The following is a 24,119-nucleotide window of genomic DNA, read 5'->3' as shown; positions in this document are numbered from 1 at the left end:
CCAAGTTTCTCTCTGCAGCTCTGATCTCTCTCCTTAGCTGTGGGACCATCTGTCCCAAATCCTATATTGGAAATACACCTGGGTGGCCTTGATGCATCTTAAACTCAACATGTACATTGTCTCCTGCGACCCTAAACTCGTTCTACAATCTTGATCTTCTAAACCTGCATTCTTCTCTTTACTTCCTTGCCTTGCCTTGTAACTGATCTGCCTGCCTCCACATAATGTGTCCTCCACATTTCTGCTGCAGCAATTTTCCTAAAAGGAAAATCGTTTATGCCTCTCTCCTCCTTAAAACTCTCCTGGTTCCTAGATGAGGTTGGAGGTCTTCATGATCTGGTCCCTGTATGTCTCTTTCCAGCCTCCGTTCCTACTCCCACTCCCTTCGTGTTTTATAACAACTCTGACCTGGAGGGTACAGCTCCTCTTCGCACCTTCCTCCTTGTCTCCTTGTCTCCATGACTCTCCCCAGGATGTCTGGCCCTCCTCGTATGCCAATTCAACTTGCTAGTCACACTTTGCTTCCCTGAGGAAGCCTTCCTTACAGAATTACTTTCTTTTGTGCTGTCTCAGTGTCTTGTACTGTTTTGGGACATATCTCTGTACATGCCAATCTTCCCTCCTAGATGGGGCTCTGTGATGGTTAACTTTATGAATCATCTTGACTGGCCTAAGGGATGTCTACATAGGTGGTAAAACATCATTTTTGGATGTGCTTGTGAGGGTGTTTCCAGAAGAGATTAGCATTAGCGTTTGAATCAGTAAACCGAATAGAGAAGATAGCCCTCCCAGTGTGGGTGGGCATCATCCAATCCACTGGGGCCTGAATAGAATAGAAAAGCAGAGGAAGGGAGCATTTGCTTATTTTTTTTTTTCTCCTGATTTGAACTGGGCAATTGATCTTGTGCCTTCAGACACTGGTGCTCCTGGTTCCTGGGCCTTCTGACTCGCACTGGGACTTACACCATTAGCTCCACTAGTTCTCAGGCCTTTGGAGTAGGACTGAGTTACATTATAGGCTCTTCTGGTTCTTTAGCTTGTATGTGGCAGATTGTGAGACTTCTCGGCCTCCCTAATTACGAAAGACAATTTATATATGTAGATATATATCAAATGTATATATCATATATATATATGATCTCTCTATAGAGAGATTTTATTGGTTCATATATGTGTATATGTGTATATCTATGTATATATGTACACACACATACATATAGAGTGAGAGAGAGAGAAAGAGAGAGAGAGAGAGAGAGAGAGAGAGAGAGGGAGAGAGAGATAACTTATTGGTTCTGTTTCCCTGAAAAATCCTGACTAATACAGGCTCCACACATCAGGGGTGAAGTCTTGGTCATCTATGTGTAACTGATACCTGTAAGTCTCTGATCTCAGGGATCCCTGGGTGGCGCAGCGGTTTGGTGCCTGCCTTTGGCCCAGGGCGCGATCCTGGAGACCCGGGATCGAATCCCACATCGGGCTCCCGGTGCATGGAGCCTGCTTCTCCCTCTGCCTGTGTCTCTGCCCCTCTCTCTCTCTCTCTCTCTCTCTCTGTGACTATCATAAATAAATAAAAATTGAAAAAAATTTTTTTTAAAAAAAGTCTCTGATCTCATCAGCCTGTGCCTAATTGGAAAAGTCGCCTGGTAAATGTCCTGTTTTATACCCAACTGGTAACAGTTTAAGTCCCTTGTAGTCCACTTGCCAGAAATGAGCTTTCTTTCAAATGGCCATTCAGGTATTTTTGAGAAGCTTGTAGGAGACTGCTCCTTTCTTGTGATTTTAGAGTGAGGAAGACCCATGCAGACACCAGCCTCCAACCACTACCAGAGTAACCATCTTTTTTTTTTTTTTTTAAGATTTTATTTATTTATTCATGAGAGACAGAGAGAGAGAGAAAGAGAGAGAGACAGAGACACAGGTAGAGGCTCCAAGCAGGGAGCTCAACATGGGACTCGATCCCGGGTCTCCAGGATCACGCCCTGGGCTGAAGGCGGCGCTAAACCGCTGAGCTACCCGGGCTGCCCCAGAGTAACCATCTTTAGAAAATTTCAGGTCAAACAAGATATCAGAGCCCCCATCAAATCCCTGGAGAATCTCTCAGCATCTCCAAGCCAGTGATGAGCCATGTCACCTAAGATCCACCAAACCACTGGCTGTCTGTGACCAAAAGCCCAAAATATCTTGGCCCAAAAAAGTTTTACTGGGAAAATCAGGGCATTTGAGGTTCAAAACACTGAAATAAGTTGCCCATTGGTAGCGGGGGGAAAAGATGGAAGGATGGTAGGTGGTAATTCCAGGATCCTAGGCAGTCAGGTCATGGATAAATCAATGAAGTTAGATGCCAGCAAAACTGTGAGTGAACAGGGGAGGCCAGCTGATGGAGATGGAGAAAGAAGCAGACACATGGAGGGTGACAGCTCTGTTAGGGGTAGGACACCAGCACAGGGAAGCTTGGGACTTTTTGCTGCTAACGTCTCTAAAGACACCTAAAATCCAGAACACCTTACCTTAAAAGCTTAGTTCCCATGAGGACTGCTGTACTGTGGCTTAGTATCAGATCCTGTGACATCCCTGCCTCCTTCCTTACCTTTTATTTATTCTTAGAGTAATTCCCCCTCTCCCCCATTAATCAGATTGAGGAAATGGCTATTCCTTCCACCCCAACAATATGGCCCGCAGTTGGGGCCTGAATCACACTCATTGAATTACACCATGAGGACTTCAAAAGGAGAAAATGCAACGTAAGTTGCTGTGGTTAAGCAAGGCTTTTGGGAAGAACTAGAACTTTAAGGATGGGGGAAGAGTAGAGGGGGAGATATTCCAGGCCAGGGCCAGTGAGTGATCCTAAATTACACCAAGGGAAAGGCTGGTTAGAGAGCAGTGATTTTTGGAACTGAGTTGGAACACTGAAGCTTGAGAATCCTCTCCTGGTTTTTCGGGCTGCCTCTCCCCCGCCCTTCTTCCTCCTCCCCCGCTGATTTCCCCAAGTCATCATTTGGATTAGTCTGACCCCAAAACTTGGGGAAGACAAAGGGTGACTACTAAAGAATCATACTATGCTGTGGAAGATGGAAAGGTAAAATTGTGCTGTAATAGTCCCGCAGACAGAATAAATGTTGTAGTGGATTATTATGTTGTCTAAAAACAGTCTTTGTGAATGGTGAATGACACTCGTGAAATTTTCAGCGATTTACTTTGCAGTGCTTCCATTTCCATTCTATTCGGAGTGATGGTTTCTTTTCCAATGCCTCCCCTTTTCCTTCATCTTGGCAGTGGGAAATAACCTGACAAGGTGCATTCAGGAACTCTCTCAAGGTCCAGCCTCTCACGGTTCTCCAAAATTCTGGAAAGCTCCACTTCTTCACTTGTGTTAGTGTGTGGGGGTGGGGGTGGGCAGGGGGCAGGGAGGAGAGAGAGAGCAAGAACACAAGCCAAAGAGAGAATGGAAGCCAACGTGAGAACAGGGGGCATTGGCCAGCTGCCATGGAGACTGACATCCAGGAAGAGGCATTTATGTAGAAAACACCCCAAGGGTGGGGGGTGGGGAATGGTTGAGGATAAAGCAAAACCCTTTAACATGCTTGAGCTTTGTACAACAATCCTAAATGTGGCTTATGCACCCTTCTAAACCTCAACTTTTCCAGCATTTTACATTAATTTTTAATATTTAATTTACTTCAAAAACTAGGTAATGTGCTCATGGCACAGCATTTCATATTTACATGAGAGTTTGTAGTGAAAATTGGATCACTTTCTCATTCCTATGGCCCAGTCTACCAGGATCTAAGGATCTTTCTTTGGAGACAACCTTTCTGGTGTTTGTTGTTGTCGTTTGTTTGTTTGTTTTTACCTAACTTCCAAAAATAGTCCATGCATCAACCAGAAAAAGTACATTTGTCCTTCTTCCTCTCCTCTTAAAGGCAAATGATAGCATACTATGCGTATTATACTTACATTTTTCATGAGTTGATATATATCTTGGAGATAATTCAAGGGAATATAATTTCAGGATTTATAATGCTGTTTTATTTTTTTAACGACTACACTGTATTCTATTGTATGAAAATGCCATCATTTGACCAATTTTCTATTAGTGTAGCATGGGCTGAATCTGTATCCCCAAAATCCATAGCTTGAAGTCCTCACTCCCAGTCCCTTGGAGTGTGACTATATTTATAGATTGGGTCTTTTAAAGAGGTAATTTAGGTTAAATGAGGTTATTGGGGGTAGGCCCTAACTCTTTATGTATCTATATGGTAAATTCTAGGAGTAGAACTGTCAGGTCAGGGCAAACTTGGGCTAAAATTAAAACTCTTATTTATAGAACTGTGTGAAGGGAATTCAGAAAGTAGATACACCAGTTTTGTTATATATGTTGAGAACCTGTTTAGTTGAACAAACAAACAAACACCAAAATGCAGGGTATAGGAGAAAAAGAGGACATTGTAGTTCATAGAGTGTTAAAATGGAAAGACTTGTAGAAGTCATCTGATTTCAATCCCCTGATATACATATGAAGAAACTGAGCCCTTTGGAAGATCCCAGTATGAATAGAACCAGGGCAGACCATAATACCTGTCACACCATACCATACCACACAACATGCCCAGGTCTCTTGATGTCCTGTTGGCATGATTTTTCACTATGTTTTAACTAATTACCTGAAGTTTATTTGGGGGAACATAAAGGATGATTTTGCTGTGGGAAGGATACTACAGTGGAGCCATTCTAAAATTAAGTAATGACCCCCCTCCCCCCAAGAGAATACACACCATTTTGGTGTTTGTTTGGTGTTTACAGACTCCAATTTCAAGCATCACAATTAAATGGTTGCAATATTGTTCGTCAAGCTCAAAAGCCAAATTTCTAGGAACAAATGTAACAGCTCATCATGTTGACGATAAGTATAACAGGTACCATTTGTCAAGTACCTGCTGTATGTCAAACAACACCAGGTCCTTAAATACACGTTTTTTTTTGTTTTGTTTTGTTTTGTTTTTTTACCTCGTTACCACTTAAACTCTCATCTTTGGTTTCTTCATCTGGAAACAGGAGACAGAAAGAGTGTCTACCTCATATGTAAGGTTGCCTTTAGGATGAAATGAGGTAATCCATATACAGTACTTAGTAATACGTCAGGCAGCGCTCGGTACTCCCTAAGTGTTAGCCATTATTGTCGGTATCTCATTTATTTCTCAGCAGAATGCAGTGATGTAGGGACTTTGTTCCTATTATAGAGATGAGTAAACTGAGACCCAGAAAGTCAAGTAACTTGCTGTTATATTGTTTATAATATACTTTTATAACTTCATTATGAATAGCATGATACGTTTGCGTCTGAGATACATTTCATCATCCTACCAAGGTGGTTGGTTAACACTGAAAGGATTCCACTAGAAGCCCGCTCTCTAAAGCTGGGTACAGGCAGGGGCTTCAAATATCATTATCTATATCCTCAGCAGAGCTTCTGCTAATGAGTATAAGACATATTAGAAATAGGTTTTCATTAGTGATGTGAGCGGCGTGAAGTAGTTTGTAGGACAGAAGGACAGCAAGCCCTTTCCACCACTGTAGGAACAAGATACAGGAGCTGGCTCATACACCCAGAGGCCTGACACTTATTTCCGGGACCCCCACATTCTTGCACACTCTGTCCCTGGGTTCATGAGAAGACTGGCTGACCTTGACTCCCAATGGCTGTGTTTGCCTTGAGTGAAGCATAGATGCAAAATCTTATAGGTGCCCCTAGAGATATCATCCAACTTTACAGGAATGTGGTGTGTCAGTGCTTCTGCCCGCTTTGCCAGGAATGTCTGTGTGTCTGACAGTTGCTTCCACTGAAACATAACACTGTGCAGCAGGTTGCTGTGGGAGGAGACCTAGCTCCCAGCCATCTCTAAGAGTGGCAGGCCACTGGTGTCCAGAGAAGGTGTTGAATGGTCATACTGCCGTGGATCGCATAGATCGTGGCAGGATTGGATTGAAAACCTCAGTCTCGCTGGCCCCAAAATGTGTGTTCTCAGCCAGCTCATCTTTCTACTTGATAATAGAAATGACTGAGGATACTTCTGACTATTCGTTTCAGGGTATTGCTGTCTAAAATGGCAAAAAAAAAAAAAAAAAAAAAAAGTATCATGAAGGATTGATAGTTTCCCTAAGACGGGACTTTCTCTACCTGAGCATTCTGGATCTTAAGGGGCCCGTGATAAGCTTCAGGGTTCCAGGAATTCCTGCAAATTGTTTGCAGCAGTTTTTGAATTATGTTACTATGCGGAGTCATTTTTCATGATCAGAGTTCATAATTTTTCTAGAGAATCTCAAAAGGGTCTGTCTACGACTCTTCTGCCTCGAAATGTTTACTTCTGATTTAGAAAATCAGTTATAGACCTTTCATCTGCCCTCCAAAGACGTTTTTCTAGACATCAGCACATGAATTTTCTCATAATCTACATGTAGAGGTAAATGGAGAGTGTCACTGTCCTCATTTTGTTTAGCAAGGAAGGGAAGTGCCCGAGAAGCTCAGGTGATTCAGGGCCAGGGATCCTGCTGCGAGGTCCTGGCTCTGAAGCTGCTCAGGAAGGAGCCCTGCCCTGGGGTCCAGCATCTCTGGCTTCCAGCTCCTTGGTGACGTGATCGATTTGCTGGCCTTGAAGTCTTCCCTGAAGGTGCCTCCCATGGTTCTGCTTCTGTGTCTCCTGCTCACACTGCTTGCTTTGCCCAGAAGCTCCTTCCCTTCCCTTCCCTTCCCTTCCCTTCCCTTCCCTTCCCTTCCCTTCCCTTCCCTTCCCTTCCCTTCCTTTCCTTTCCTTTCCTTTCCTTTCCTTTCCTTTCCTTCTCTTTTCCTCTCTTTTCTCTTTTCCTCTCCTCTCCTCTCCTCTCCTCTCTTCTCCAAGATTTTATCCATTTATTCATAAGAGGCAGAGACATAGGCAGAGGGAGAAGCAGGCTCCCTGAGGGGAGCCCAGTGTGGGACTTGATCCAGGACCCCGGGATCATGACCTGAGCCAAAGGCAGATGCCTAGCCACCGAGCCACCCCGGTGCCCCTGCCTGGAAGCTTTTCAGCTCTTCTCACCCTGCAAGGCCCAGCTGGAGCTTACCACAGAGGAACACCTCCTAACGACACCAGTGGGAAGTACTCTTCCCTTAGTCTGCACCAAGACCAAACTCAGATGTGCAGAAGTGGGTAGAGATGAAGCATCAGCCATGGACTACCTTAGATTGTTTCTCATATTCTTGTTTTGTTTTTTTTTAATTTATTTATGATAGTCACAGAGAGAGAGAGAGAGAGAGAGAGAGAGAGAGAGAGAGGCAGAGACACAGGCAGAGGGAGAAGCAGGCTCCATGCACCGGGAGCCCGATGTGGGATTCGATCCTGGGTCTCCAGGATCATGCCCTGAGCCAAAGGCAGATGCTCAGCTGCTGAGCCACTCAGGCGTCCCAATCATATTCTTGTTTTAAACTATTGCCCGTATCTCGTGCTGGTTCCCAGTGTTTGCCAGGCCACAGCCAGTCTGCGGTTTTCCTGGAAAGGTAATGGTCAGTGTCATGTTTCTTAGGCTCTGTCCTCACCTGTTGAGGCCAGTCCTTCTGTCTCCCTTTAGGTCATCCTTATGGTTTCTGAGAGTCCCCAGGGTGGCCCATGGGTGGTCTGAACACCGTCCCCACCCTCCTGCATTGACTCTTGGTGATGGTGACCGCTCCTGCTGAGACCCCTGTGCTCACAGAGTTCCTGAAACACCTGCTGCCGAGGCTGCCTGCCTACGTTTGCTCATTTGCACCAGGGCCACCGAGATGAGGCTCCCCAGCCTGTTCTGTTCACCCTGTGGGGGTCCCCTCGGCTGACTTGAATTGGCCTCGCAGATAAGTTGAGGGCAGTCCCCGATCTTCACCTTGTGTTATTCTTTGTTTCATGAGTCTAGGGCAGTGGGGCTCTGCTCCCCATGGCTTATGGATTTTTATTTCAATAGCTCTTCCCATTCTACTCTGTCCCCTCCCCCTAGAACGCAGCTGGAAGTCCACGGGGATCGATTCTAGGGTACGATCACTGGTCCAAATGATATTTTCTTACCTCTCTTTCTCTTAGGGTAGACTCTTTGTTTAGTCCTCTGGGTAATAATATGATGCTGGCCGGAACTGGCTACAGGTTTGGGCCCAGTCCCTCGTAGAACCCTTGCAGTAAGCTTATGTATGACATTGGCTGTTCTCCTGTGTCCATGTGAGGAGGCCAAAGCCCAGAGGGCTGAAGTAACTTGCTAAGGTTGCCCAGAAAATTAGTGGTAGAACCAGGCTTCCTGACTCTCACCCTACTGATTCTTCCTCAGATCAGTGGCTTCCCAGCTTTCTCTCTTTTTAAAAACCCAATATACCCCTTTCTTCAAATGAAATCATTTGAGAAGCCTGACATGGGAAACAAATAAGGCTGGAACTGCTCTCGATGAAGATAAGGAGAATGTGGCAGTTCCTAAAGCTCAGCTGCCCCTTCCTCAAGGCCGCTGTGCCCTGAGCTGTCTCAGGAGGGCCTCTGAAAACACCACTCCCACGGCACCCTGTCTCACCAGAACACCGACCAGCTCCCTGTTCCATCATAAAGGGATATTTCCCACCTGGTAAGGGATGCAAGTTCATTTTTCCACATGCCAGCAAGAAATGCAGTTTTGTCTGATGGTGATTTATTCTTTCTTTCTCCCTGCCACTTCTCGAGTCCCATCTCCAGGGCTCTGAGTCTTTAATCTTTCACTTATCCCTCTTCCCCATGAGCTCCTCTAGCTGAGACGCTTTCATCCTGGCAGGTGATCTCCACAAGCCTTTAAGGAGTGGTAAAATGATATGGAGAAATAATCAGAGGCCCTGAGGCTGCTTTAGGGGATGTTTGTTCGGTTTCACCCACCCTCCCTCTGAGCTTTGGGTTTTCCATTCAGGCTCATGAATGCCACACCCGGGGCATTCCAGCTGAGCTCTCTGTAGCTGAGCCAGAGTTCGTAGACAGCTGGAGAAAAAATGTGCTGAAGAAGCAAGACCTCCATGCTATTATCCAGTTGGGACTCACCCCAGTAGCTTCAGTTGGGCCTAGCATGACCAGGTGCTGAAACGCTTGTCCTGGGTGGTGAAAAATGTGAAGCTAGTGAGCAGTACCCAGGGCCCTTGGCCTTGGTCTTCCTCCCTCCCTGAGTCAGGGATGACTGCAGAATGAGCAAGCATCAAGGATACAGGAAAGACTTGCCAGAGTGAGAAGAGGTATGTGTGAGCCATTTAGGATGATTCACAAGATTTTCACCTGATAAAGGAATGTCAGCCCTTCCTGGATATGCTTTAGGGGACGCTCAACTCTTGAAAACCCTCCCAAATGCCACACACTGCCAACTCCAGCCTGTTCCTGTGTTCCAGGGAGGGAAAAACAAGACTATAAAAGGGAAAGTGGGTTCCAAAAATGATACTTAGAGACAACTTCATGCTTCAGGTGCAGATTCTGGCTTAAAATGGCTATTGGCCCTGGGGAGACTTTTCAGAGTGTGGCCACTTGTTTGTTCTCCCTGAAACTATGCCTTCCATAGTTGAGGGCTATTTCTGTGGCCCCTTTCCAGATGGTAGCTCCAGGGACTTGATGAGTAACCATTACCCACATTTCAATGGCAGTTTATAGATCCAGAAGTGTATTCCCACATATAGCAGACAGGGTTCATTCAGTGCAGGTAACAGAATCGAGGAGTTTAAGCTAAGGTATTTAATTGAGAGAATGAGGTGCACAAGTTGCAGGCTTCAGGCCGGGCCTCCAGGAATGGCTACCAGAGCTGTCTCCCAGACCCGGCCTGCCCAGAGAGCCTCTACTTTTGCCTCAATCAGGAAGCCACTGCCAGAAATGTTGGCTCCAAGAATATACTCCCTTCCTGTTAGCTGCAGTGCCAAGTGACTCCAATTTTGATCTGTGCTAGCAGAGTACATACCTCATGCTCACCCCTCTCCCTTCTTAACTTTTTAAATTCAAGCCCCGTGCAAGGACATCTGACTGGTGGATCCCAAATTACATCTGAAAGCATAGCTGCAAGGGAGTCCAAAAATTAGAGTTTAGCATCACAGTACAGGAAGGCACTTAGAACATTGGAATAGACGTCTCTTTTGTATCTGCCCATAATATATCTCACTTAATATTCACAGGAAGTCTGAAAAGTGATGGGAGAAGTGGTAGCCTCATGTAGCTCATGAAGGGGAGGGGTGTGATGGTGTGGTTAGAGAGAGAATAGGGAGAGGAGAAAGTGAAGTTTGTGTTGAGGTGGCGAGAATGCGAGGGCCTCGACTAGATGACGGGCTGAGCAGGAATAGTATTCGGGCAGGTGGAATGGCATGCAGAAAGGTTGCAAGCCTAGAGGGAGCTGCTGGTGCAGAACAGAACTGGAAGGAGCAGGAGGTATGCGTGTGGGGCAGGGAGAGGAAGTCGTGGAATGAGGCTAGAGAGGCCGTGGGCAAGCCCTGGAAGCCCCATTGAGGAATCTGGCCTTCATCCTAAGAGCAAAGGGGAGCCACTCAAGGGTTTTACAGAGGGGAATGGTTAGTGAAGGTGTGCGGGGGATGTGATCATATTTAATTTTGCAAAGGTCACTGGCTGCAGTGTATCCTGAGGCCGTGCCTGTGTTAGCTTGTCACGGTCCACAATTTGCCATCAAGCTACCATCCTCCTCTATTACTAAAGGGGTTTATTTCTGCATCGTTGCCATTCCTTCATTCCAAGCAACAGGAGAAGGAAACAATAGCAAGATGAGGTCTACAAATCTGGGAAGGTATTTATAGGTTTTTTTTTTTTTTTTTTTTGCATGTTTGTATAAATAAAAACCTCTGGGAAACCATTAATTTCCTTTGTCGCTGTTCTAGGATGTTAGGAAGGGCATTCGGTGGGAGCTGTTTGAAATGCTTCTGCAAGTGGTTCTGTGGGTGGCGCTCAGTAAGGTGTGGAAATGAATCACCAGCGAGGCCCCTGATGGGCCTCTGGTCCTCTGGAGTGGTGAGCGCTGGGCTGCTGTGGCCCCCTGTCGGCAATGGCTTTTTGGGAGGAGGTGGGTCTCTCACTGATCAGCAGCTCAGGGGTTTGCCAGCACCTGGTTGGGGCCCACTTCAGAGGTCAAAGGGCAGAAATTTTAAAAACTGGCAGATGTGACCATGCTCCAAAAAGGCCACTGGCTTTAACACAATTGGCCCCTGACACTCAACTTCCTCCAGAGCTTTTCTTCTGACAAGAACCCAGCTCTGCTAGCACCTTCCTTCTGGAGGTGTGGATGAGGCATCCAGCAGGCAGGGTCAGCTGCATGGAGACCCAGGCTCTGGGTCCTAGTTTCCTAACCAGCTCGTGAACTTTTATAGGTTTTTGTATTCCTCCCAACATTCATCTTGGTCTGTTCATGGTCTGAATTCAAAATAGTCACCGATCAGGAGATTTTTTACTTCCTTTGGGTCACGGCTGTGAGGTGGGGTGGCCATGGACCACGGGTTCAAAACATTTAAACCCTCAATAGGGCTTCTCTGAAGTGAACTTCTTTTTGATTCTCCCAAGCCCATACACAGTGGGGTTGTCCACACTGGCCCTGAGACCTGTGGCCAGGCACAGGCAGTGTGCTTTGTGAGGTTACCCCTGGGACGGCTAGTGGAAGCAGCCGCAGACCTTGTGGGCATGGCCGTCCCCTTCCCTCAGAGCTGTGCAGAGCCAGAATTGATCTGCAGGTGCATTTTGAGAGTATTAGCAACCAGTTCAATGTTTGGGCCAAACACATTGATGTTTATTATTTGCCCTGTTTTTCTTTCATTGGTTTCCCAGGAAAATTGCTAAGATAGGAGCCCTATAGATGTGATGTGGCTTCCATGCTGATTGCCTTTCAAAGCAACTGTTACCCACCTGGGGAAGTATTGACTGTAGAAAACTGGTGTCTCTTTCTATGAACGACTGGAATGTGTTGGGTTGGGTACACTAGAGCTTCTTTGCTCATTTGGAACACCCCTTGGTCATCTCTGCTTCCCTATCTATGGCTTCCCTATCTCTGGAGTTTTAATAGGAATTAAAACTCCAGAGAGCTATTTCTAATTATATTCAGGGGATTCAGAAAAAAAGACACCAGGAAGCCAAAGATAACAGTGAAGTGATAAATGATTAATGAAGTAAAACATTATGGACAGAGAGTTTACTCAAATTCATAGGGACAGCAAGTATACTGGTTGTTACCAGGGCTAGGGGGAGGCGGGAACAGAGAATTGGTGTTGAATGGGTGCAGATTTTCAGTTTGGGGGGATGACAACATTCTGGAGATGGACACTGGTGGTGGTTGTACGACAATGTGAATGTGCTTCATGCCACTGAACTATGCACTTAAAATGGTTAAAATAGTAAGTTTTATGTTATGCATATTTTGCCACAATTGAAAAAGAATTAAATAAAACCATTTAGACAGCATTGTCTCAATGAGGAGATGCTAAACTTGTTGACTTTTAGCTTTGGTGCTGTGTGTGTGTGTGTGTGTGTGTGTGTGTGTGTGAGTGTATGTGTGTGTTTATATTAGAAGTAACCAGTTTCCTGAAAACATATAACCTGCTCCTGGCCAAGAGGCTCTTTTCCTGTGCTTTTCTGCATCCTGAAGCTGTCTCTACTGTGTTGGTCAGGAAGTGGGTGACTCATGGGGCCTTTATGACAGATCCCTGAGTCACACACACACACACACACACACACACACACACACACACACGTGAGTCACCTTCCCCCTACCCCCACAGGCTTCTAATACAGGCAGTGATTAGGATGCCAGAGAGACATACCTGGGGCATGGAGGGCGTGCCTGGTGCCATCGCCAGGCATGCTCCTGAGCCATCTGTCCGCAGCTTAGTAGTAAACTGAAGCTGTGGCACTACTTCTCAACCCCAGGCTCCGCACTACCTCTCTCCGTGTGTCTCTCTCTAAGGCCAACCTGAATGGCAACAGCAGTGGGAAGTAGTTGGAACTAAAAGCGCCTGGTGCCCTGCCCACTTGGCCACACCTGTTTCAGGGACCTCTTTATACTTTTGTGTGAGTGACACTGGTTGTAGGAATACAAAACAACAGGTGTGTGGTGGGTGCCACATGCTTAACGGTCAGGTTAAACCACAGGGCTGCTCTGACACCTCCACGGTTATGAGTCAGTTTAGGAGCTGCTTAGTTACATAAAGAAACGGAGGGCTGAGCTAGATGTTAGACCTGGGTTGAGACTTGGCTGTGACACTAGCTAGTTTCATTTCCGTGGTAAGTCACGTGAGTTCTCTGGCCTTGGTTTCCTCCTCCATCGGGATCAGGATCGGTGGCACACAGCTCCCGCACGGCCTGCCCCTCCTGTGCCCACAGCAGACACTGCTCACTGCTCACGGCACGCTCTCCCCTGAGCCCAGATTGCCAGCTCATGGTCCTGCTCAGACAGCTTCTTCTGTCATTTTCATTGAATCAGAGTTAGCGTTGACAATGACACGTATTTGCCATCTTAAAGGCTAAATTATTGGTTCTCAATTCTGACTACACATTAGAATCACTGAAGAGTGTCTACAAAATACAGATGTCTAAACCCTACCCAAATGGGTTTTTATTGAATCGGTCTGGGATGAGACCAATGCACTGACATATTTTAAAAGTTCTCCAGGTGATTCTGTTGCACGGCCAGGTTGAGGGTGACTGGGTTAGGTAATCACTAAGGCCTCCCTCTTCCAGGGCGCACATCCAATCATTCTACCAACAAGTATTAGACTTAAGGTGGTGGACATGATGGGACCAGTTGAATCAGAGGGCCTCACTTTTGTTTCTTGTTTTTACACCTAATTCACTTGTGATCTTGGGTAAGTATATTTATGCTTTTTGAGTTTTAGACTCCACATCATAAACTGGGAATAGTAATCTCTTGAGCTTCCTATTTCACCATTTTTTTGGGAAAATGAAATGGTGAAAGATGTATGAGGAGAATGCTATGTAACATGCTACATAATTTTTATGACATGAAGGCCCTCAACTACTTTAACAAAATTTTTAGATTTATTTTTATTTGATGTTTTCAACTTTATTTTTTTAATTTTAATTTTTTAGTTAACATATAGTGTAATATTTATTTTAGGAATAGAAGTTAGTGATTCATCACTTACATATAACACCCAGTGCTCATCACAAGAGTGCCGTCCTTCATACCCATTGCCTATTTAGGCCATCCTCCCGCCTACCTCCCCTCCAGCAACCCTCAGTTTGTTTTCTGTCGTTAAGAGTCTCTTATAGTTTGCCTCCCTCTTTTTCCCCCCTCCTTCCCCTATGTTTATCTATTTTGTTTCTAAAATTCCATATATGAGTGAAATCATGTGGTACTTGTCTTTCTCTGATTAACTTGTTTTGCTTAGCATAATACACTAGCTCCATCCAAGTCATTAGATGGAAAGATTTCATTCTTTTTGATGACTGAGTAATACTATATGGTGTGTGTGTGTGTGTGTCTGTATGTTTACATATGTATATACATAAGTATATACGGGTGTTGTGTGTGTGACACCACATCTTTATCCATTTATCAATCAGTAGACATTTTTGGGCTCTTTCCATAGTTTGGCTATTGTGGACACTGCTGCTATAAACATTGGGCTGCATGTAACCATTCAAATCAATATTTTTGTATCCTTTGGGTAAATACCTAGTGGTGCAATTGCTGGGTTGTAGGGTAGTTTTTTTAAAAAAAAGATTTTATTTATTTATTCGTGAAAGATACAGAGAGAGGCAGAGACATACGCAGAAGGAAAAGCAGGCTCCACATGGGGAGCCTAATATAGGACTCAATCCAAAGACCCCAGGATCACGACCTGAGCTGAGGGCAAACCCTCAACCATTGAGCCACCCAGGCACCCCATACGGTAGTTCTATATTTGGCTTTTTGAGGGACTTTCTACTGTTTTCCAGTGTGGCTGCACCAGCTTGCATTCCTATCAACAGTGTAAGAGGGTCCCCCTTTCTTTGCATTCTCGCCAACATCTGTTGTTCCCTGTGTTGTTAATTTTAGCCATTCTGACAGGTGTGAGGTGGTATCTCATTTTAGTTTTGATTTGTATTTCCCCAATGATCGGTCACGTTGAGCATCTTTTCCGATGTCTGTTAGCCTTCTGTACATCTTCTTTGGAAAAATGTCTATTCATATCTTCTGCCCATTTCTTAACTGGATTATTTGTTTTTTTGGGTGTTGAGTTTGACAAGTGCATTATAGATTTTGGATAGTAACTATTTAGCAGATATGTCATTTGCAAACATCTTCTCTCATTCCAGAGGCTGCCTTTTTAGTTTTATTGATTGTTTCCTTTGCTGTGCAAAAGCTTTTTATCTTGATGACATCTCCATAGTTGATTTAAACAATTTTTTAAACAAAAATTGGAATCTATCCCTTATGATGATTTTTGTCAGGATCCAATGAGATAGTATATACAGTAGCACCCAGCCCAATGCCTGCTAGTGTGCAATAAAAGTGCTTGTTTGAAAAAAAATTTTTAAAGATTTTATTTATTTATTTATTTATTTATTTATTTATTTATTTAGAGAGCTCAAGCAGGAGGAGGGGCAAGGGGGAGGGAAAAATATCTCAAGGAGACTCCCTATAGAGCATGGAGCCCAATGTGGGGCTTGATCCCAGGACCCTGAGATCAGACCTGAGTTGAAACCAAGTGTTGGATGCTTAACAGACTCTACCACCCAGGTGCCTCCTTCAGTTATTTCTTCTTTCTTTTTCTTTTTTCTTTAAAAAGATCTTATTTGTTTATTTGAGGGAGAGGGAGAGCATGAGTGGAGGAGAAGGGCAGAGGGGAGGGAGAAGCAGGTTCCCCACTGAGCAGTGAGCTAGACCCAGGACTCAATCCCAGGACCCTGAGATCAGGACCTGAGCCAAAGGCAGCTGCTTAACTGACTGAGCCACTGAGGTGCCCCTCAGTGATTTCATCTTAATGGATATTCTCATCTCAGCCTTTTGCAGTTCTATGCCTCCGTTTCCCCACCAGAAAGCTAGGTACAGAGGTGACGAGAAGAAATGGACTCAAACTGGTTGCAGCTCATGGTGGTTTTATGACATCGCAAAGTGTTCACCTGCACTGCTGATGAGCAGAAGGTCATGACCTTGTCTTTCACTTCTCTTTGGGTTTTGTTAGGGAAAGTACAAGAGAGAAGGTGTTGGCATTTTGCCTCTAGGAAGAATTTTGATTAAGGATAAACATATTCCAAGATGCTGTGAAGTTCAAGTCACATGAATGCTAAGTGATTTCTTGGCATCAAAAATCAATCTCTTTCATGTCAGTCCTAAAAAAAAAATAATAAACACTTTTACTTTCTTTGGTACCGGGAATAGCCAGGTTGGCTTCAGCTATTACAGCAAAAGCTTTTAAAATAATTACTTCTAGAATACGATGATATTAATGATTAGCTTTGTGTTAAAATTGAAGAGATAAGTAGTTAAATACTAGGAATAATAAACCTTAGAAGTGTCATTGTGTAATAAGTTTGCCCTTTAAAAGTATCATTTTTCAATGATTTTGCTCATTGTGAAGTAGTTCAGGAAAAATTAAATCTCTCACTAAATAATTCTTTTTCTACAATTGAGGTGACTTCTTAAAGTGATCTTTGATTTTCATACGTTAGAGTCAGTCCCCTTCGAAACAACAGATTTTTTTTTTTTTTAAGTAGTTACATTCTTGTTTATGAAGTGTCTTCCCTGTGCTGGGCTGCGGGCCTGCACAATCATATTAATTCTTCCAGCTGCCTAGTGGAGTGAGAATGATTATCATCACCCCATTTTAGAGATGAAAAAAACTGAGGCTTGGAGAGGTTAAGTCCTTGGTCAAATGAGCATAATACCTATATGGCAGACCTGAGATTCCAAGCCGGGGTGTCTACTTAGGAAACACAGTATCTGACTGGTTGCTCCAAGGGCTGAAGAGGTCTGTAATTATGAGGCCAACTACAGGTCAAATCACCCCCTAGAAACATCCGAGGTATTAAAAAGTATGTGTGTGAATGTGCAGGTATGTGAAAACGTGAGGGATAAATGGAATGAGGAGAATGGGAATCTGGTGGGCTTATCAAGTCAGTCTTTTGGCAAAAGCTCTCTCCTGGGGCTCGTTTCCGCGGGTCCCGGGGCGAGCGGCAGAGCGTGCAGGCAGTGGGCCGCCGGCTGCCGGGCCCGAGTGAGCTCCTCTGCTGGGGGGCCCGTGATTCAGCTGAGGGTAAGGGGGGCTGTGCTGAAAGTCGGTTTGGTGGCTGAGAGCTGACACTTCACACCACTGCTTCCGGCTCTTGGTTGCTGCAACTGATGTAATAAAAATCAGAGTTTTTCTTTTTTCTTTTCAAAGACGCTTCTTAGGTAAAAATTCAGAGATGTCTACGTTTGCTTTATCGCTCTGTCTCCACACACATATACACGTGCATCCACATCCACACCCACACCCACATCCTCACGCATATACACGTCATCCACATGCACATCCGCACCCACATCCTCACATATATACACACCATACACATCCACACCCATATCCACACACATACACATACCATACACATCCACATACATATCCATACCCACACCCACACCCACATCCACACCTACATCTGCACAAATATCTGCACACATATACACACCATACACATCCACACCATATGCATCCACACGTACACCCACATCCACACCCACACCCCCATCCACACCTACATCCACACACATATACACACTATACACATCCGCACCCACATCCACACCCATATCCACACCTACACCCACATCTACACCCACACCCACACCTACATCCACACAAATATCCTCACACATATACACACCATACACATCCACACCCACATTCATACCTACATCTGCACACATATACACACCATACACAGCCACACACACATCCACACCCACACACGTGTACACACCATACACATCCACACCCACATCTGTACACATGTCCGCACACCATACATACATACACAGACATGCGCACATACAGAAGTTGACATGTTAAACCATCTCTTTCATCATTTATCTCCTAAAAGCAAATTCATTCTCCTACCGTCTCTTACATTTATCACACCCAGGAATTTAAACATTGATTTATCAGGAGTACCATTATCCAATCAATCTACAGTCCAAATTGAAATTTCCAGTTGTCCCAATAATGTCCTTTCTAAAATTTGTAAACAACTTTCTGACTCAGGATTCAACAAGATTCGTGCATTGCATTTATTGTCAGGTCTCTGTAGCGCCCTTTCATCTGCTACGGTCCCTCAGCAATTTTTTTCGTCCTTTATGTTGTTGACATTTTTGAAGTGTCTGAGTCGTTTTATGAGAATGCCTGTCAATTTGAATTCGATTGACTGTTTTCTAATGATTAAATTAATGAGACCCAGTTGAAAAAGTCCAGTGACCCAGCTGGTATTTTTTTATATTGTATTTATGTATTATCTATATTTATGTGCAAATATAAGATATAAATATATGTTATTAAAATCATATAATTACATATGGGGGATCTTAAATGGCTTTAAAAAGTACAATATAACAAATACATTCCCCTGCCCCAGTCTCTTTCCCTTAGGTAACACTGTTGACAAGTTTCTGATTTGAAAAATATCAATACATGCACCTCCATATCCACCTCCCCGTTTAGATGTGCCTTTTTATTTACACACCAAATTATCATCATGCAGTGAAAAGCTCAGACCTTTGAACCACCTTGTGTTTCAGTGAAGACAAGTTCCCAGGGTGAAATGAATCTTAAGGCTGTTCCCTGGTCTGAAGAAAATCTCCGCGTGACTGCTTTCCATCACCTTTGTGAGAGGCCTCCATGGGCTTGTGTGGAGACAGCGGCATTTTGATGATTAATACAGACCAAGGTCAGTGTACACAGTGGTTGTCTGGCATTGGCCCACTTCATCAGATAGTTCCTTTATGGGGCTGATTGGAAAAATTGGTTGTTGATTAACTCAAGGAAGCTTTTAACAAGGCTGAACTCAGGAATGAAGAGAAGGAAGGCCTCTGCTAAAGATGATACCTAGCGTGGCTTCCTTTCATTTTATTTTTTAACTCATTTGGCTCTTTAAAAACATGTGACAAAACTCATATAACATAAAATCTATGGGGATCCCTCGGTGGCGCAACAGTTTGGCGCCTGCCTTTGGCCCAGGGCGCGATCCTGGAGACCCGGGATCGAATCCCACATCGGGCTCCCGGTGCATGGAGCCTGCTTCTCCCTCTGCCTGTGTCTCTGCCTCTCTCTCTCTCTCTCTCTCTCTCTCTGTGACTATCATTAAAAAAAAAAAAAAAAAAAAAAAAAAAACATAAAATCTACCATTAGAGACCCTTAGCAAATTCACAACGTGGTACAACTATCACACTAATTCTAAAACATTCTCAACCCCCCAAAAGGAAACCGTGTATTCTTTAGCAGCCGCTCCTCACTTCCCTGTCCCCTCCATCCCTGGTAACCACTGATCTGTGTTCTGTCCAGGAATTTGCCTACTTGGGATATTTCATAGAGGTGACATCAGACAATAGGTGGCCTTTTGTAGCTTCTTCCACTTAGCATGATGTTTTCAGGCCTCATCTGTGTTGCTACATGTATTGGTGCCTCCTTTCTTTTCATGGCTGAATAATATTCATTGGGTGGATGACCACGTGAAAAAAATCCATTTATTGGTTGATGGCCTTTCTTGAATATTGCTGCAAACCTTGGATCAAAGGCACCCCCCAGCGTGGGACTTTTTTTTTTTTTTTTTAGATTTTATTTATTTATTCACGAGAGACACAGAAAGAGGCAAGAGACACAGGCAGAGGGAGAAGCAGGCTCCCTGCAAGGAGCCTGATGTAGGTAGGACTCGATCCCCGGATCCTGGCATCACAACATGAGCCAAAGGCAAATATAAGCATTGAGCCACCCACGTGCCCACGTGGGACTGTTTTAAACTGTAAAAACCATGAACCTATGTCAGTAATTTTCTTAGGTTGAGAATTTAGTAGGTCAAATAAATTGTTGAAAAATCATCAGGTCTCTGCTAACTAACAGCAGATTGTCTCTGAAAGGTAGGAGAGAGAATGGTCTGTGACCAGAACATAGAGCCCCTAGGGTTTGTGACAAGGTCTCTGCCTTCTTATTCCCCGAGCCCTTCAATTGCGGCCCCCGATGGGCGATAGGCCCCCCCAGAGACCTCCACGCCACTCAGATAATCATGACACACTGAGTCATGTGTCAGCCGGAGTGGAACAGTCGTTCCTCCCAGGGCAGCTTCGGCCTGGGGCAGCCGCAAGCACCACAGTGGATGCCAGCTCCACCAAGGAACTGCTGCCCTTGCTTCCTGTCTGCTTATTACTTGGAAAACCCAGGAAAAGTCCTCCTCTTTGAAGAAAAGGATTCAGGATTTCTGCTGGCAGTAATGGACTGCCTGCTGTTTACTCCAACCTGCATTTATACTGTGGCTGTGTGCGTGTGTGTGCCTGTGCGTGTGCGCGTCTAAAATCACCCAGACGGGGATTAGCAAGAAACTCCTTAAGAATTCATTTGATGGCTAATGATGGAAAATCCCAGGATTTAAGAGGAGCAGAAAAAAAAAAAAAATGCCCGCCTTGTTTTCCAGACAGATGCAAAACCTTCACCTTCCCTATAATTAAAGTCTTGAGCCCCACGGTGGGGTGGGGGGAGAAGGAAGTGTGGGCCCTGAGAGCAGGAAGACAGTGTCAAATTGCTGATCCCTCAGTGGAACCGAGCATTGTCTAACAGATGAAATGTGATGAGGAATTACCAATTTCCCCTCTCCCCTCCCAGCCCCTCTCGGTTGTTCCCATACTTAGCATTTTAAAGACTTCAGTGGGAAAGGGCATCCTGCAGGGAGCCAACCAGAGCATCCTGAGGAATGTGCCAGTGCCTGCCTGCCTGCCTGCCTGCCCCATTTTCTGCAATCTAAATCCACCAACCTTGTGTCTCTTCCACCAGCCAACTGAGTACTCCTCGCCCATCCCATTTCTCTTTTCGTTTATCCTTCTCTTCTCTTCTCTTCTCTTCTCTTCTCTTCTCTTCTCTTCTCTTCTCTTCTCTTCTCTTCTCTTCTCTTCTCTTCTCCTCTCCTCTCCTCTCCTCTCCTCTCCTCTCCTCTCCTCTCCCTCCCTCTCTCTCTCACCCTTTCTTTCTTTCTTCTTTCTTTCTTTCTTTCTTTCTTTCTTTCTTTCTCTCTCTCTTTGCCTCTTTCTTTCTAGAGAGGGACAGAGAAAGAGAAGGAGGGGAAGGGGCAGAGGGAGAGAGAGAGAGAGAATCTTAGGCAGGCTTCATGGCCAGAGCAGGGCCTAATGCAGGGCTCAATCTCATGACCCTGGGATCACAACCTGAACCTAAATCAAGAGTCCCACACTTAACCAACTGAGCCAGCCAGGCACCCTCCCCCCCTCTTTTTGAGTCCCTCTCAGAATCCTGATAGTCACATCCCAATCCTTGCCAATGGTGTTGTACCAAAAGTTGGGCTTTCTTTCTTCATCATGGATCATGGTGACTCAATGACTGAAATATCAAGCCCCACATCAGTGGTCCTTCCAAAGTCTCTACATCAAGGTCATCTGGTGCAGTAGGGGGGAAGTACTTTGCTCATCATTCAGCTTTGGCTTTGAAGGTTTAGAACGTTAAAAATGAACAGAACAGTCTTTCTTATGGCATGTTTTTGAGAACCACTTGGGAATTTGGGTGGGGTGGGTAAGAAACAAGTGTCTGGCCTATCCCAGGGGTTATTAGTCACCCAAATTAAGTTTCAGGATAAAAAAATATTAGACAAGTTTGTACATGGTAATAACTGTCAGACTGGCCACTCCCTGTTGATGTTTGAGGTTTTTGGAATTCTGATCTGCCTTCTCAAAGAATTTGTTTTTCAAAAGTCAGAAGGCCCATGGAGAAGGATCCTGGATTTTAGGAATGTGATTTCCTTACTGAGGTGTGACAACAGTTTTAAAAAAAAAAAGGGAAGATGAGGGAATGCAGAAAATGTAGTCTTGACTGAAATAGATACAAACCCCAAAAGTAATCTTTGCACTGAAGTGTATGCCATCTAGGATTAAAAGGCTGAGTGCTACCCTGGTCCTTGTATATCAAGACAGACTGAGAAAAACTGCAGAGAAAGGCAAACGCTGAGACCAAGAGGACCTTCAGGATGTACAAAAGGAACTGTATGTTTAAAATCGTGGGTCCTTGAAAGGTTGGGCCTCTTCGTGGAACAGCTTACAGGCCTCATTAGGGAGCAAGTCAGATATACTCCAAGGGCCCAGGCAGGGTTGACAGCCTCTGATTCACTAAATTCCAGAGACTCAAACAAGGCAAGGAGTCCTGATGGGAATAGCTTTGGCCCATTTAAGAAAGGGTTTCTGCGTAAGAGCCAACCAAAAGGTAAAAAAATTATCCCAAATAATCATGCCCATTGAAAAAGAAGACATCCAAGCCATGGGTGATAGATTGCTATCGCCTAAGGATGAGAGTAAAAGTGGCTTATATTAAGAAAAAAAAGGGGGAGAGGGGGAAGCCCGGGTGGCTCAATGGTTTAGCGCTATCTTCAGCCCGGGGAGTGATCCTGGAGACCCAGGATCGAGTCCCACGTCGGGCTCCCTGCATGGAGCCTGCTTCTGCCTCTGCCTGTGTCTCTGCCTCTCTCTCGGTGTGTCTCTCATGAATAAATAAATAAATCTTTAAAAAAGAAAAAAAGAGAAAAAAACTTACATCCTCCAAAATTGGCACTGAGAGATGGTTTTGGATATTGACCCTGACCCTATAGCTACTCTTTACCTTCCTCTAGAGCTGTACTGTCCTGTATGGGAGCCACTGGCCATATGTGGCTGTGAGGAACTTGAGATGATCTAGCTTTATAACTTAAAATACATTTATCAATTATTCCTGGTTATTCCTTGATAAAGTTAAAAAATGTAGCTAGCTAATTGAGATGTGCTATGCATAAAATATGCAACTGGATTTCAAGGACTTACCATGAAAAACGAATATAAAATATCTCATCAATAATTTTTTCATGTGGATATATTGAAGTGACAACATTTTAGATCTATTGAGCTAAACAAATAATATTAATATATTAATTTCACCTTTTATTTTATTTTATTTTATTTTATTTTTATTTTTATTAATTTATTTTTGAAAGATTTTAGTTATTCATGAGAGACACAGAGAGAGAGGCAGAGACACCGGCAGAGGAAGAAGCAGGCTCCATGCTGGAAACCCGATGTGGGACTCATCCCAGGACTCCAGTATCACGCCCTGAGCCAAAGGCAGATGCTCAACCGCTGAGCCACCCAGGTGTCCCACCTTTAGTTATTTTTTTTTTATATGAATTTTTATTTATTTATGATAGTCACACACAGAGAGAGAGAGAGAGAGAGAGAGAGAGAGGGGCAGAGAGAGAAGCAGGCTCCATGCACCGGGAGCCCAACGTGGGATTCGATCCCGGGTCTCCAGGATCGCGCCCTGAGCCAAAGGCAGGCGCCAAACCACTGAGCCACCCAGGGATCCCACCTTTAGTTATTTTAATGTGGCTACTAGAAAACGTAAAAGTTACCTATGTTGCTTACATTGGTGGCTCACAGTCTATTTTTATTGGAGAGCATTGTTTAAAATCCTTTACTAATAATCACAGCATGATCATACTTAAGGGGGTTAATGTTAACGTTGGCCTGAGCGTGTTCACACTGACCTGTGGCATGACTGGAATGTCAAAAGTCAATGTACTGAAGGCCAGGGGCACACCGACAGAGCATAAACAGAATTTTGTTGATGAAAACAAGGTTTTTTAAAACCTTTCTTTCTGGAACGGCTTTAATTGAGACCAAGCTCCTCAACTTGAAGGCATCTAACACTACTATTGGGTTCATTCTTTTCAGGCATTTAGAACAATGGCATTAGTAATATTCCTTTGTTTTTGCCCCAGTTTTTTAGTGTGTGGAATAGGGGCCCTTGCTTTGCCTATGCTAGTAGGACCTGCTGTTAATTGGGTCTGCCCCAACTGGTACTTGAACTGGGGATGGAATATAGACCTTTCTTCTAGTGAGTAAGGTTTGGATGTGATCTGTGGTTCTCCCACACCCCT

The 24,119-nt window shown here is 44.5% G+C and overlaps 1 long non-coding RNA gene across 2 annotated transcripts in view; it reads left to right on the top strand.

Moving 5' to 3' along the window:
* The window catches only part of LOC144304532 (uncharacterized), a 146,140-nt gene that overhangs the window by 94,451 nt on the left and 27,570 nt on the right, over positions 1-24,119 (top strand). The window contains exon 9 of one of the 2 annotated variants that reach the window (XR_013371484.1): positions 18,745-18,893. The exons of the other annotated variant lie outside the window; for it this stretch is intronic. This is a non-coding gene — a long non-coding RNA (uncharacterized LOC144304532). The remainder of the gene's footprint in view (positions 1-18,744; positions 18,894-24,119) is intronic. 2 annotated transcript variants of the gene reach the window in all.

This window comes from Canis aureus, chromosome 34, assembly GCF_053574225.1.
Source record: "Canis aureus isolate CA01 chromosome 34, VMU_Caureus_v.1.0, whole genome shotgun sequence".
NCBI classification, from domain to species: domain Eukaryota; kingdom Metazoa; phylum Chordata; class Mammalia; order Carnivora; family Canidae; genus Canis; species Canis aureus.
The sequence above is the reverse complement of the archived record's forward strand: the minus strand, read 5'-3'. Positions and strand labels throughout refer to the sequence as shown.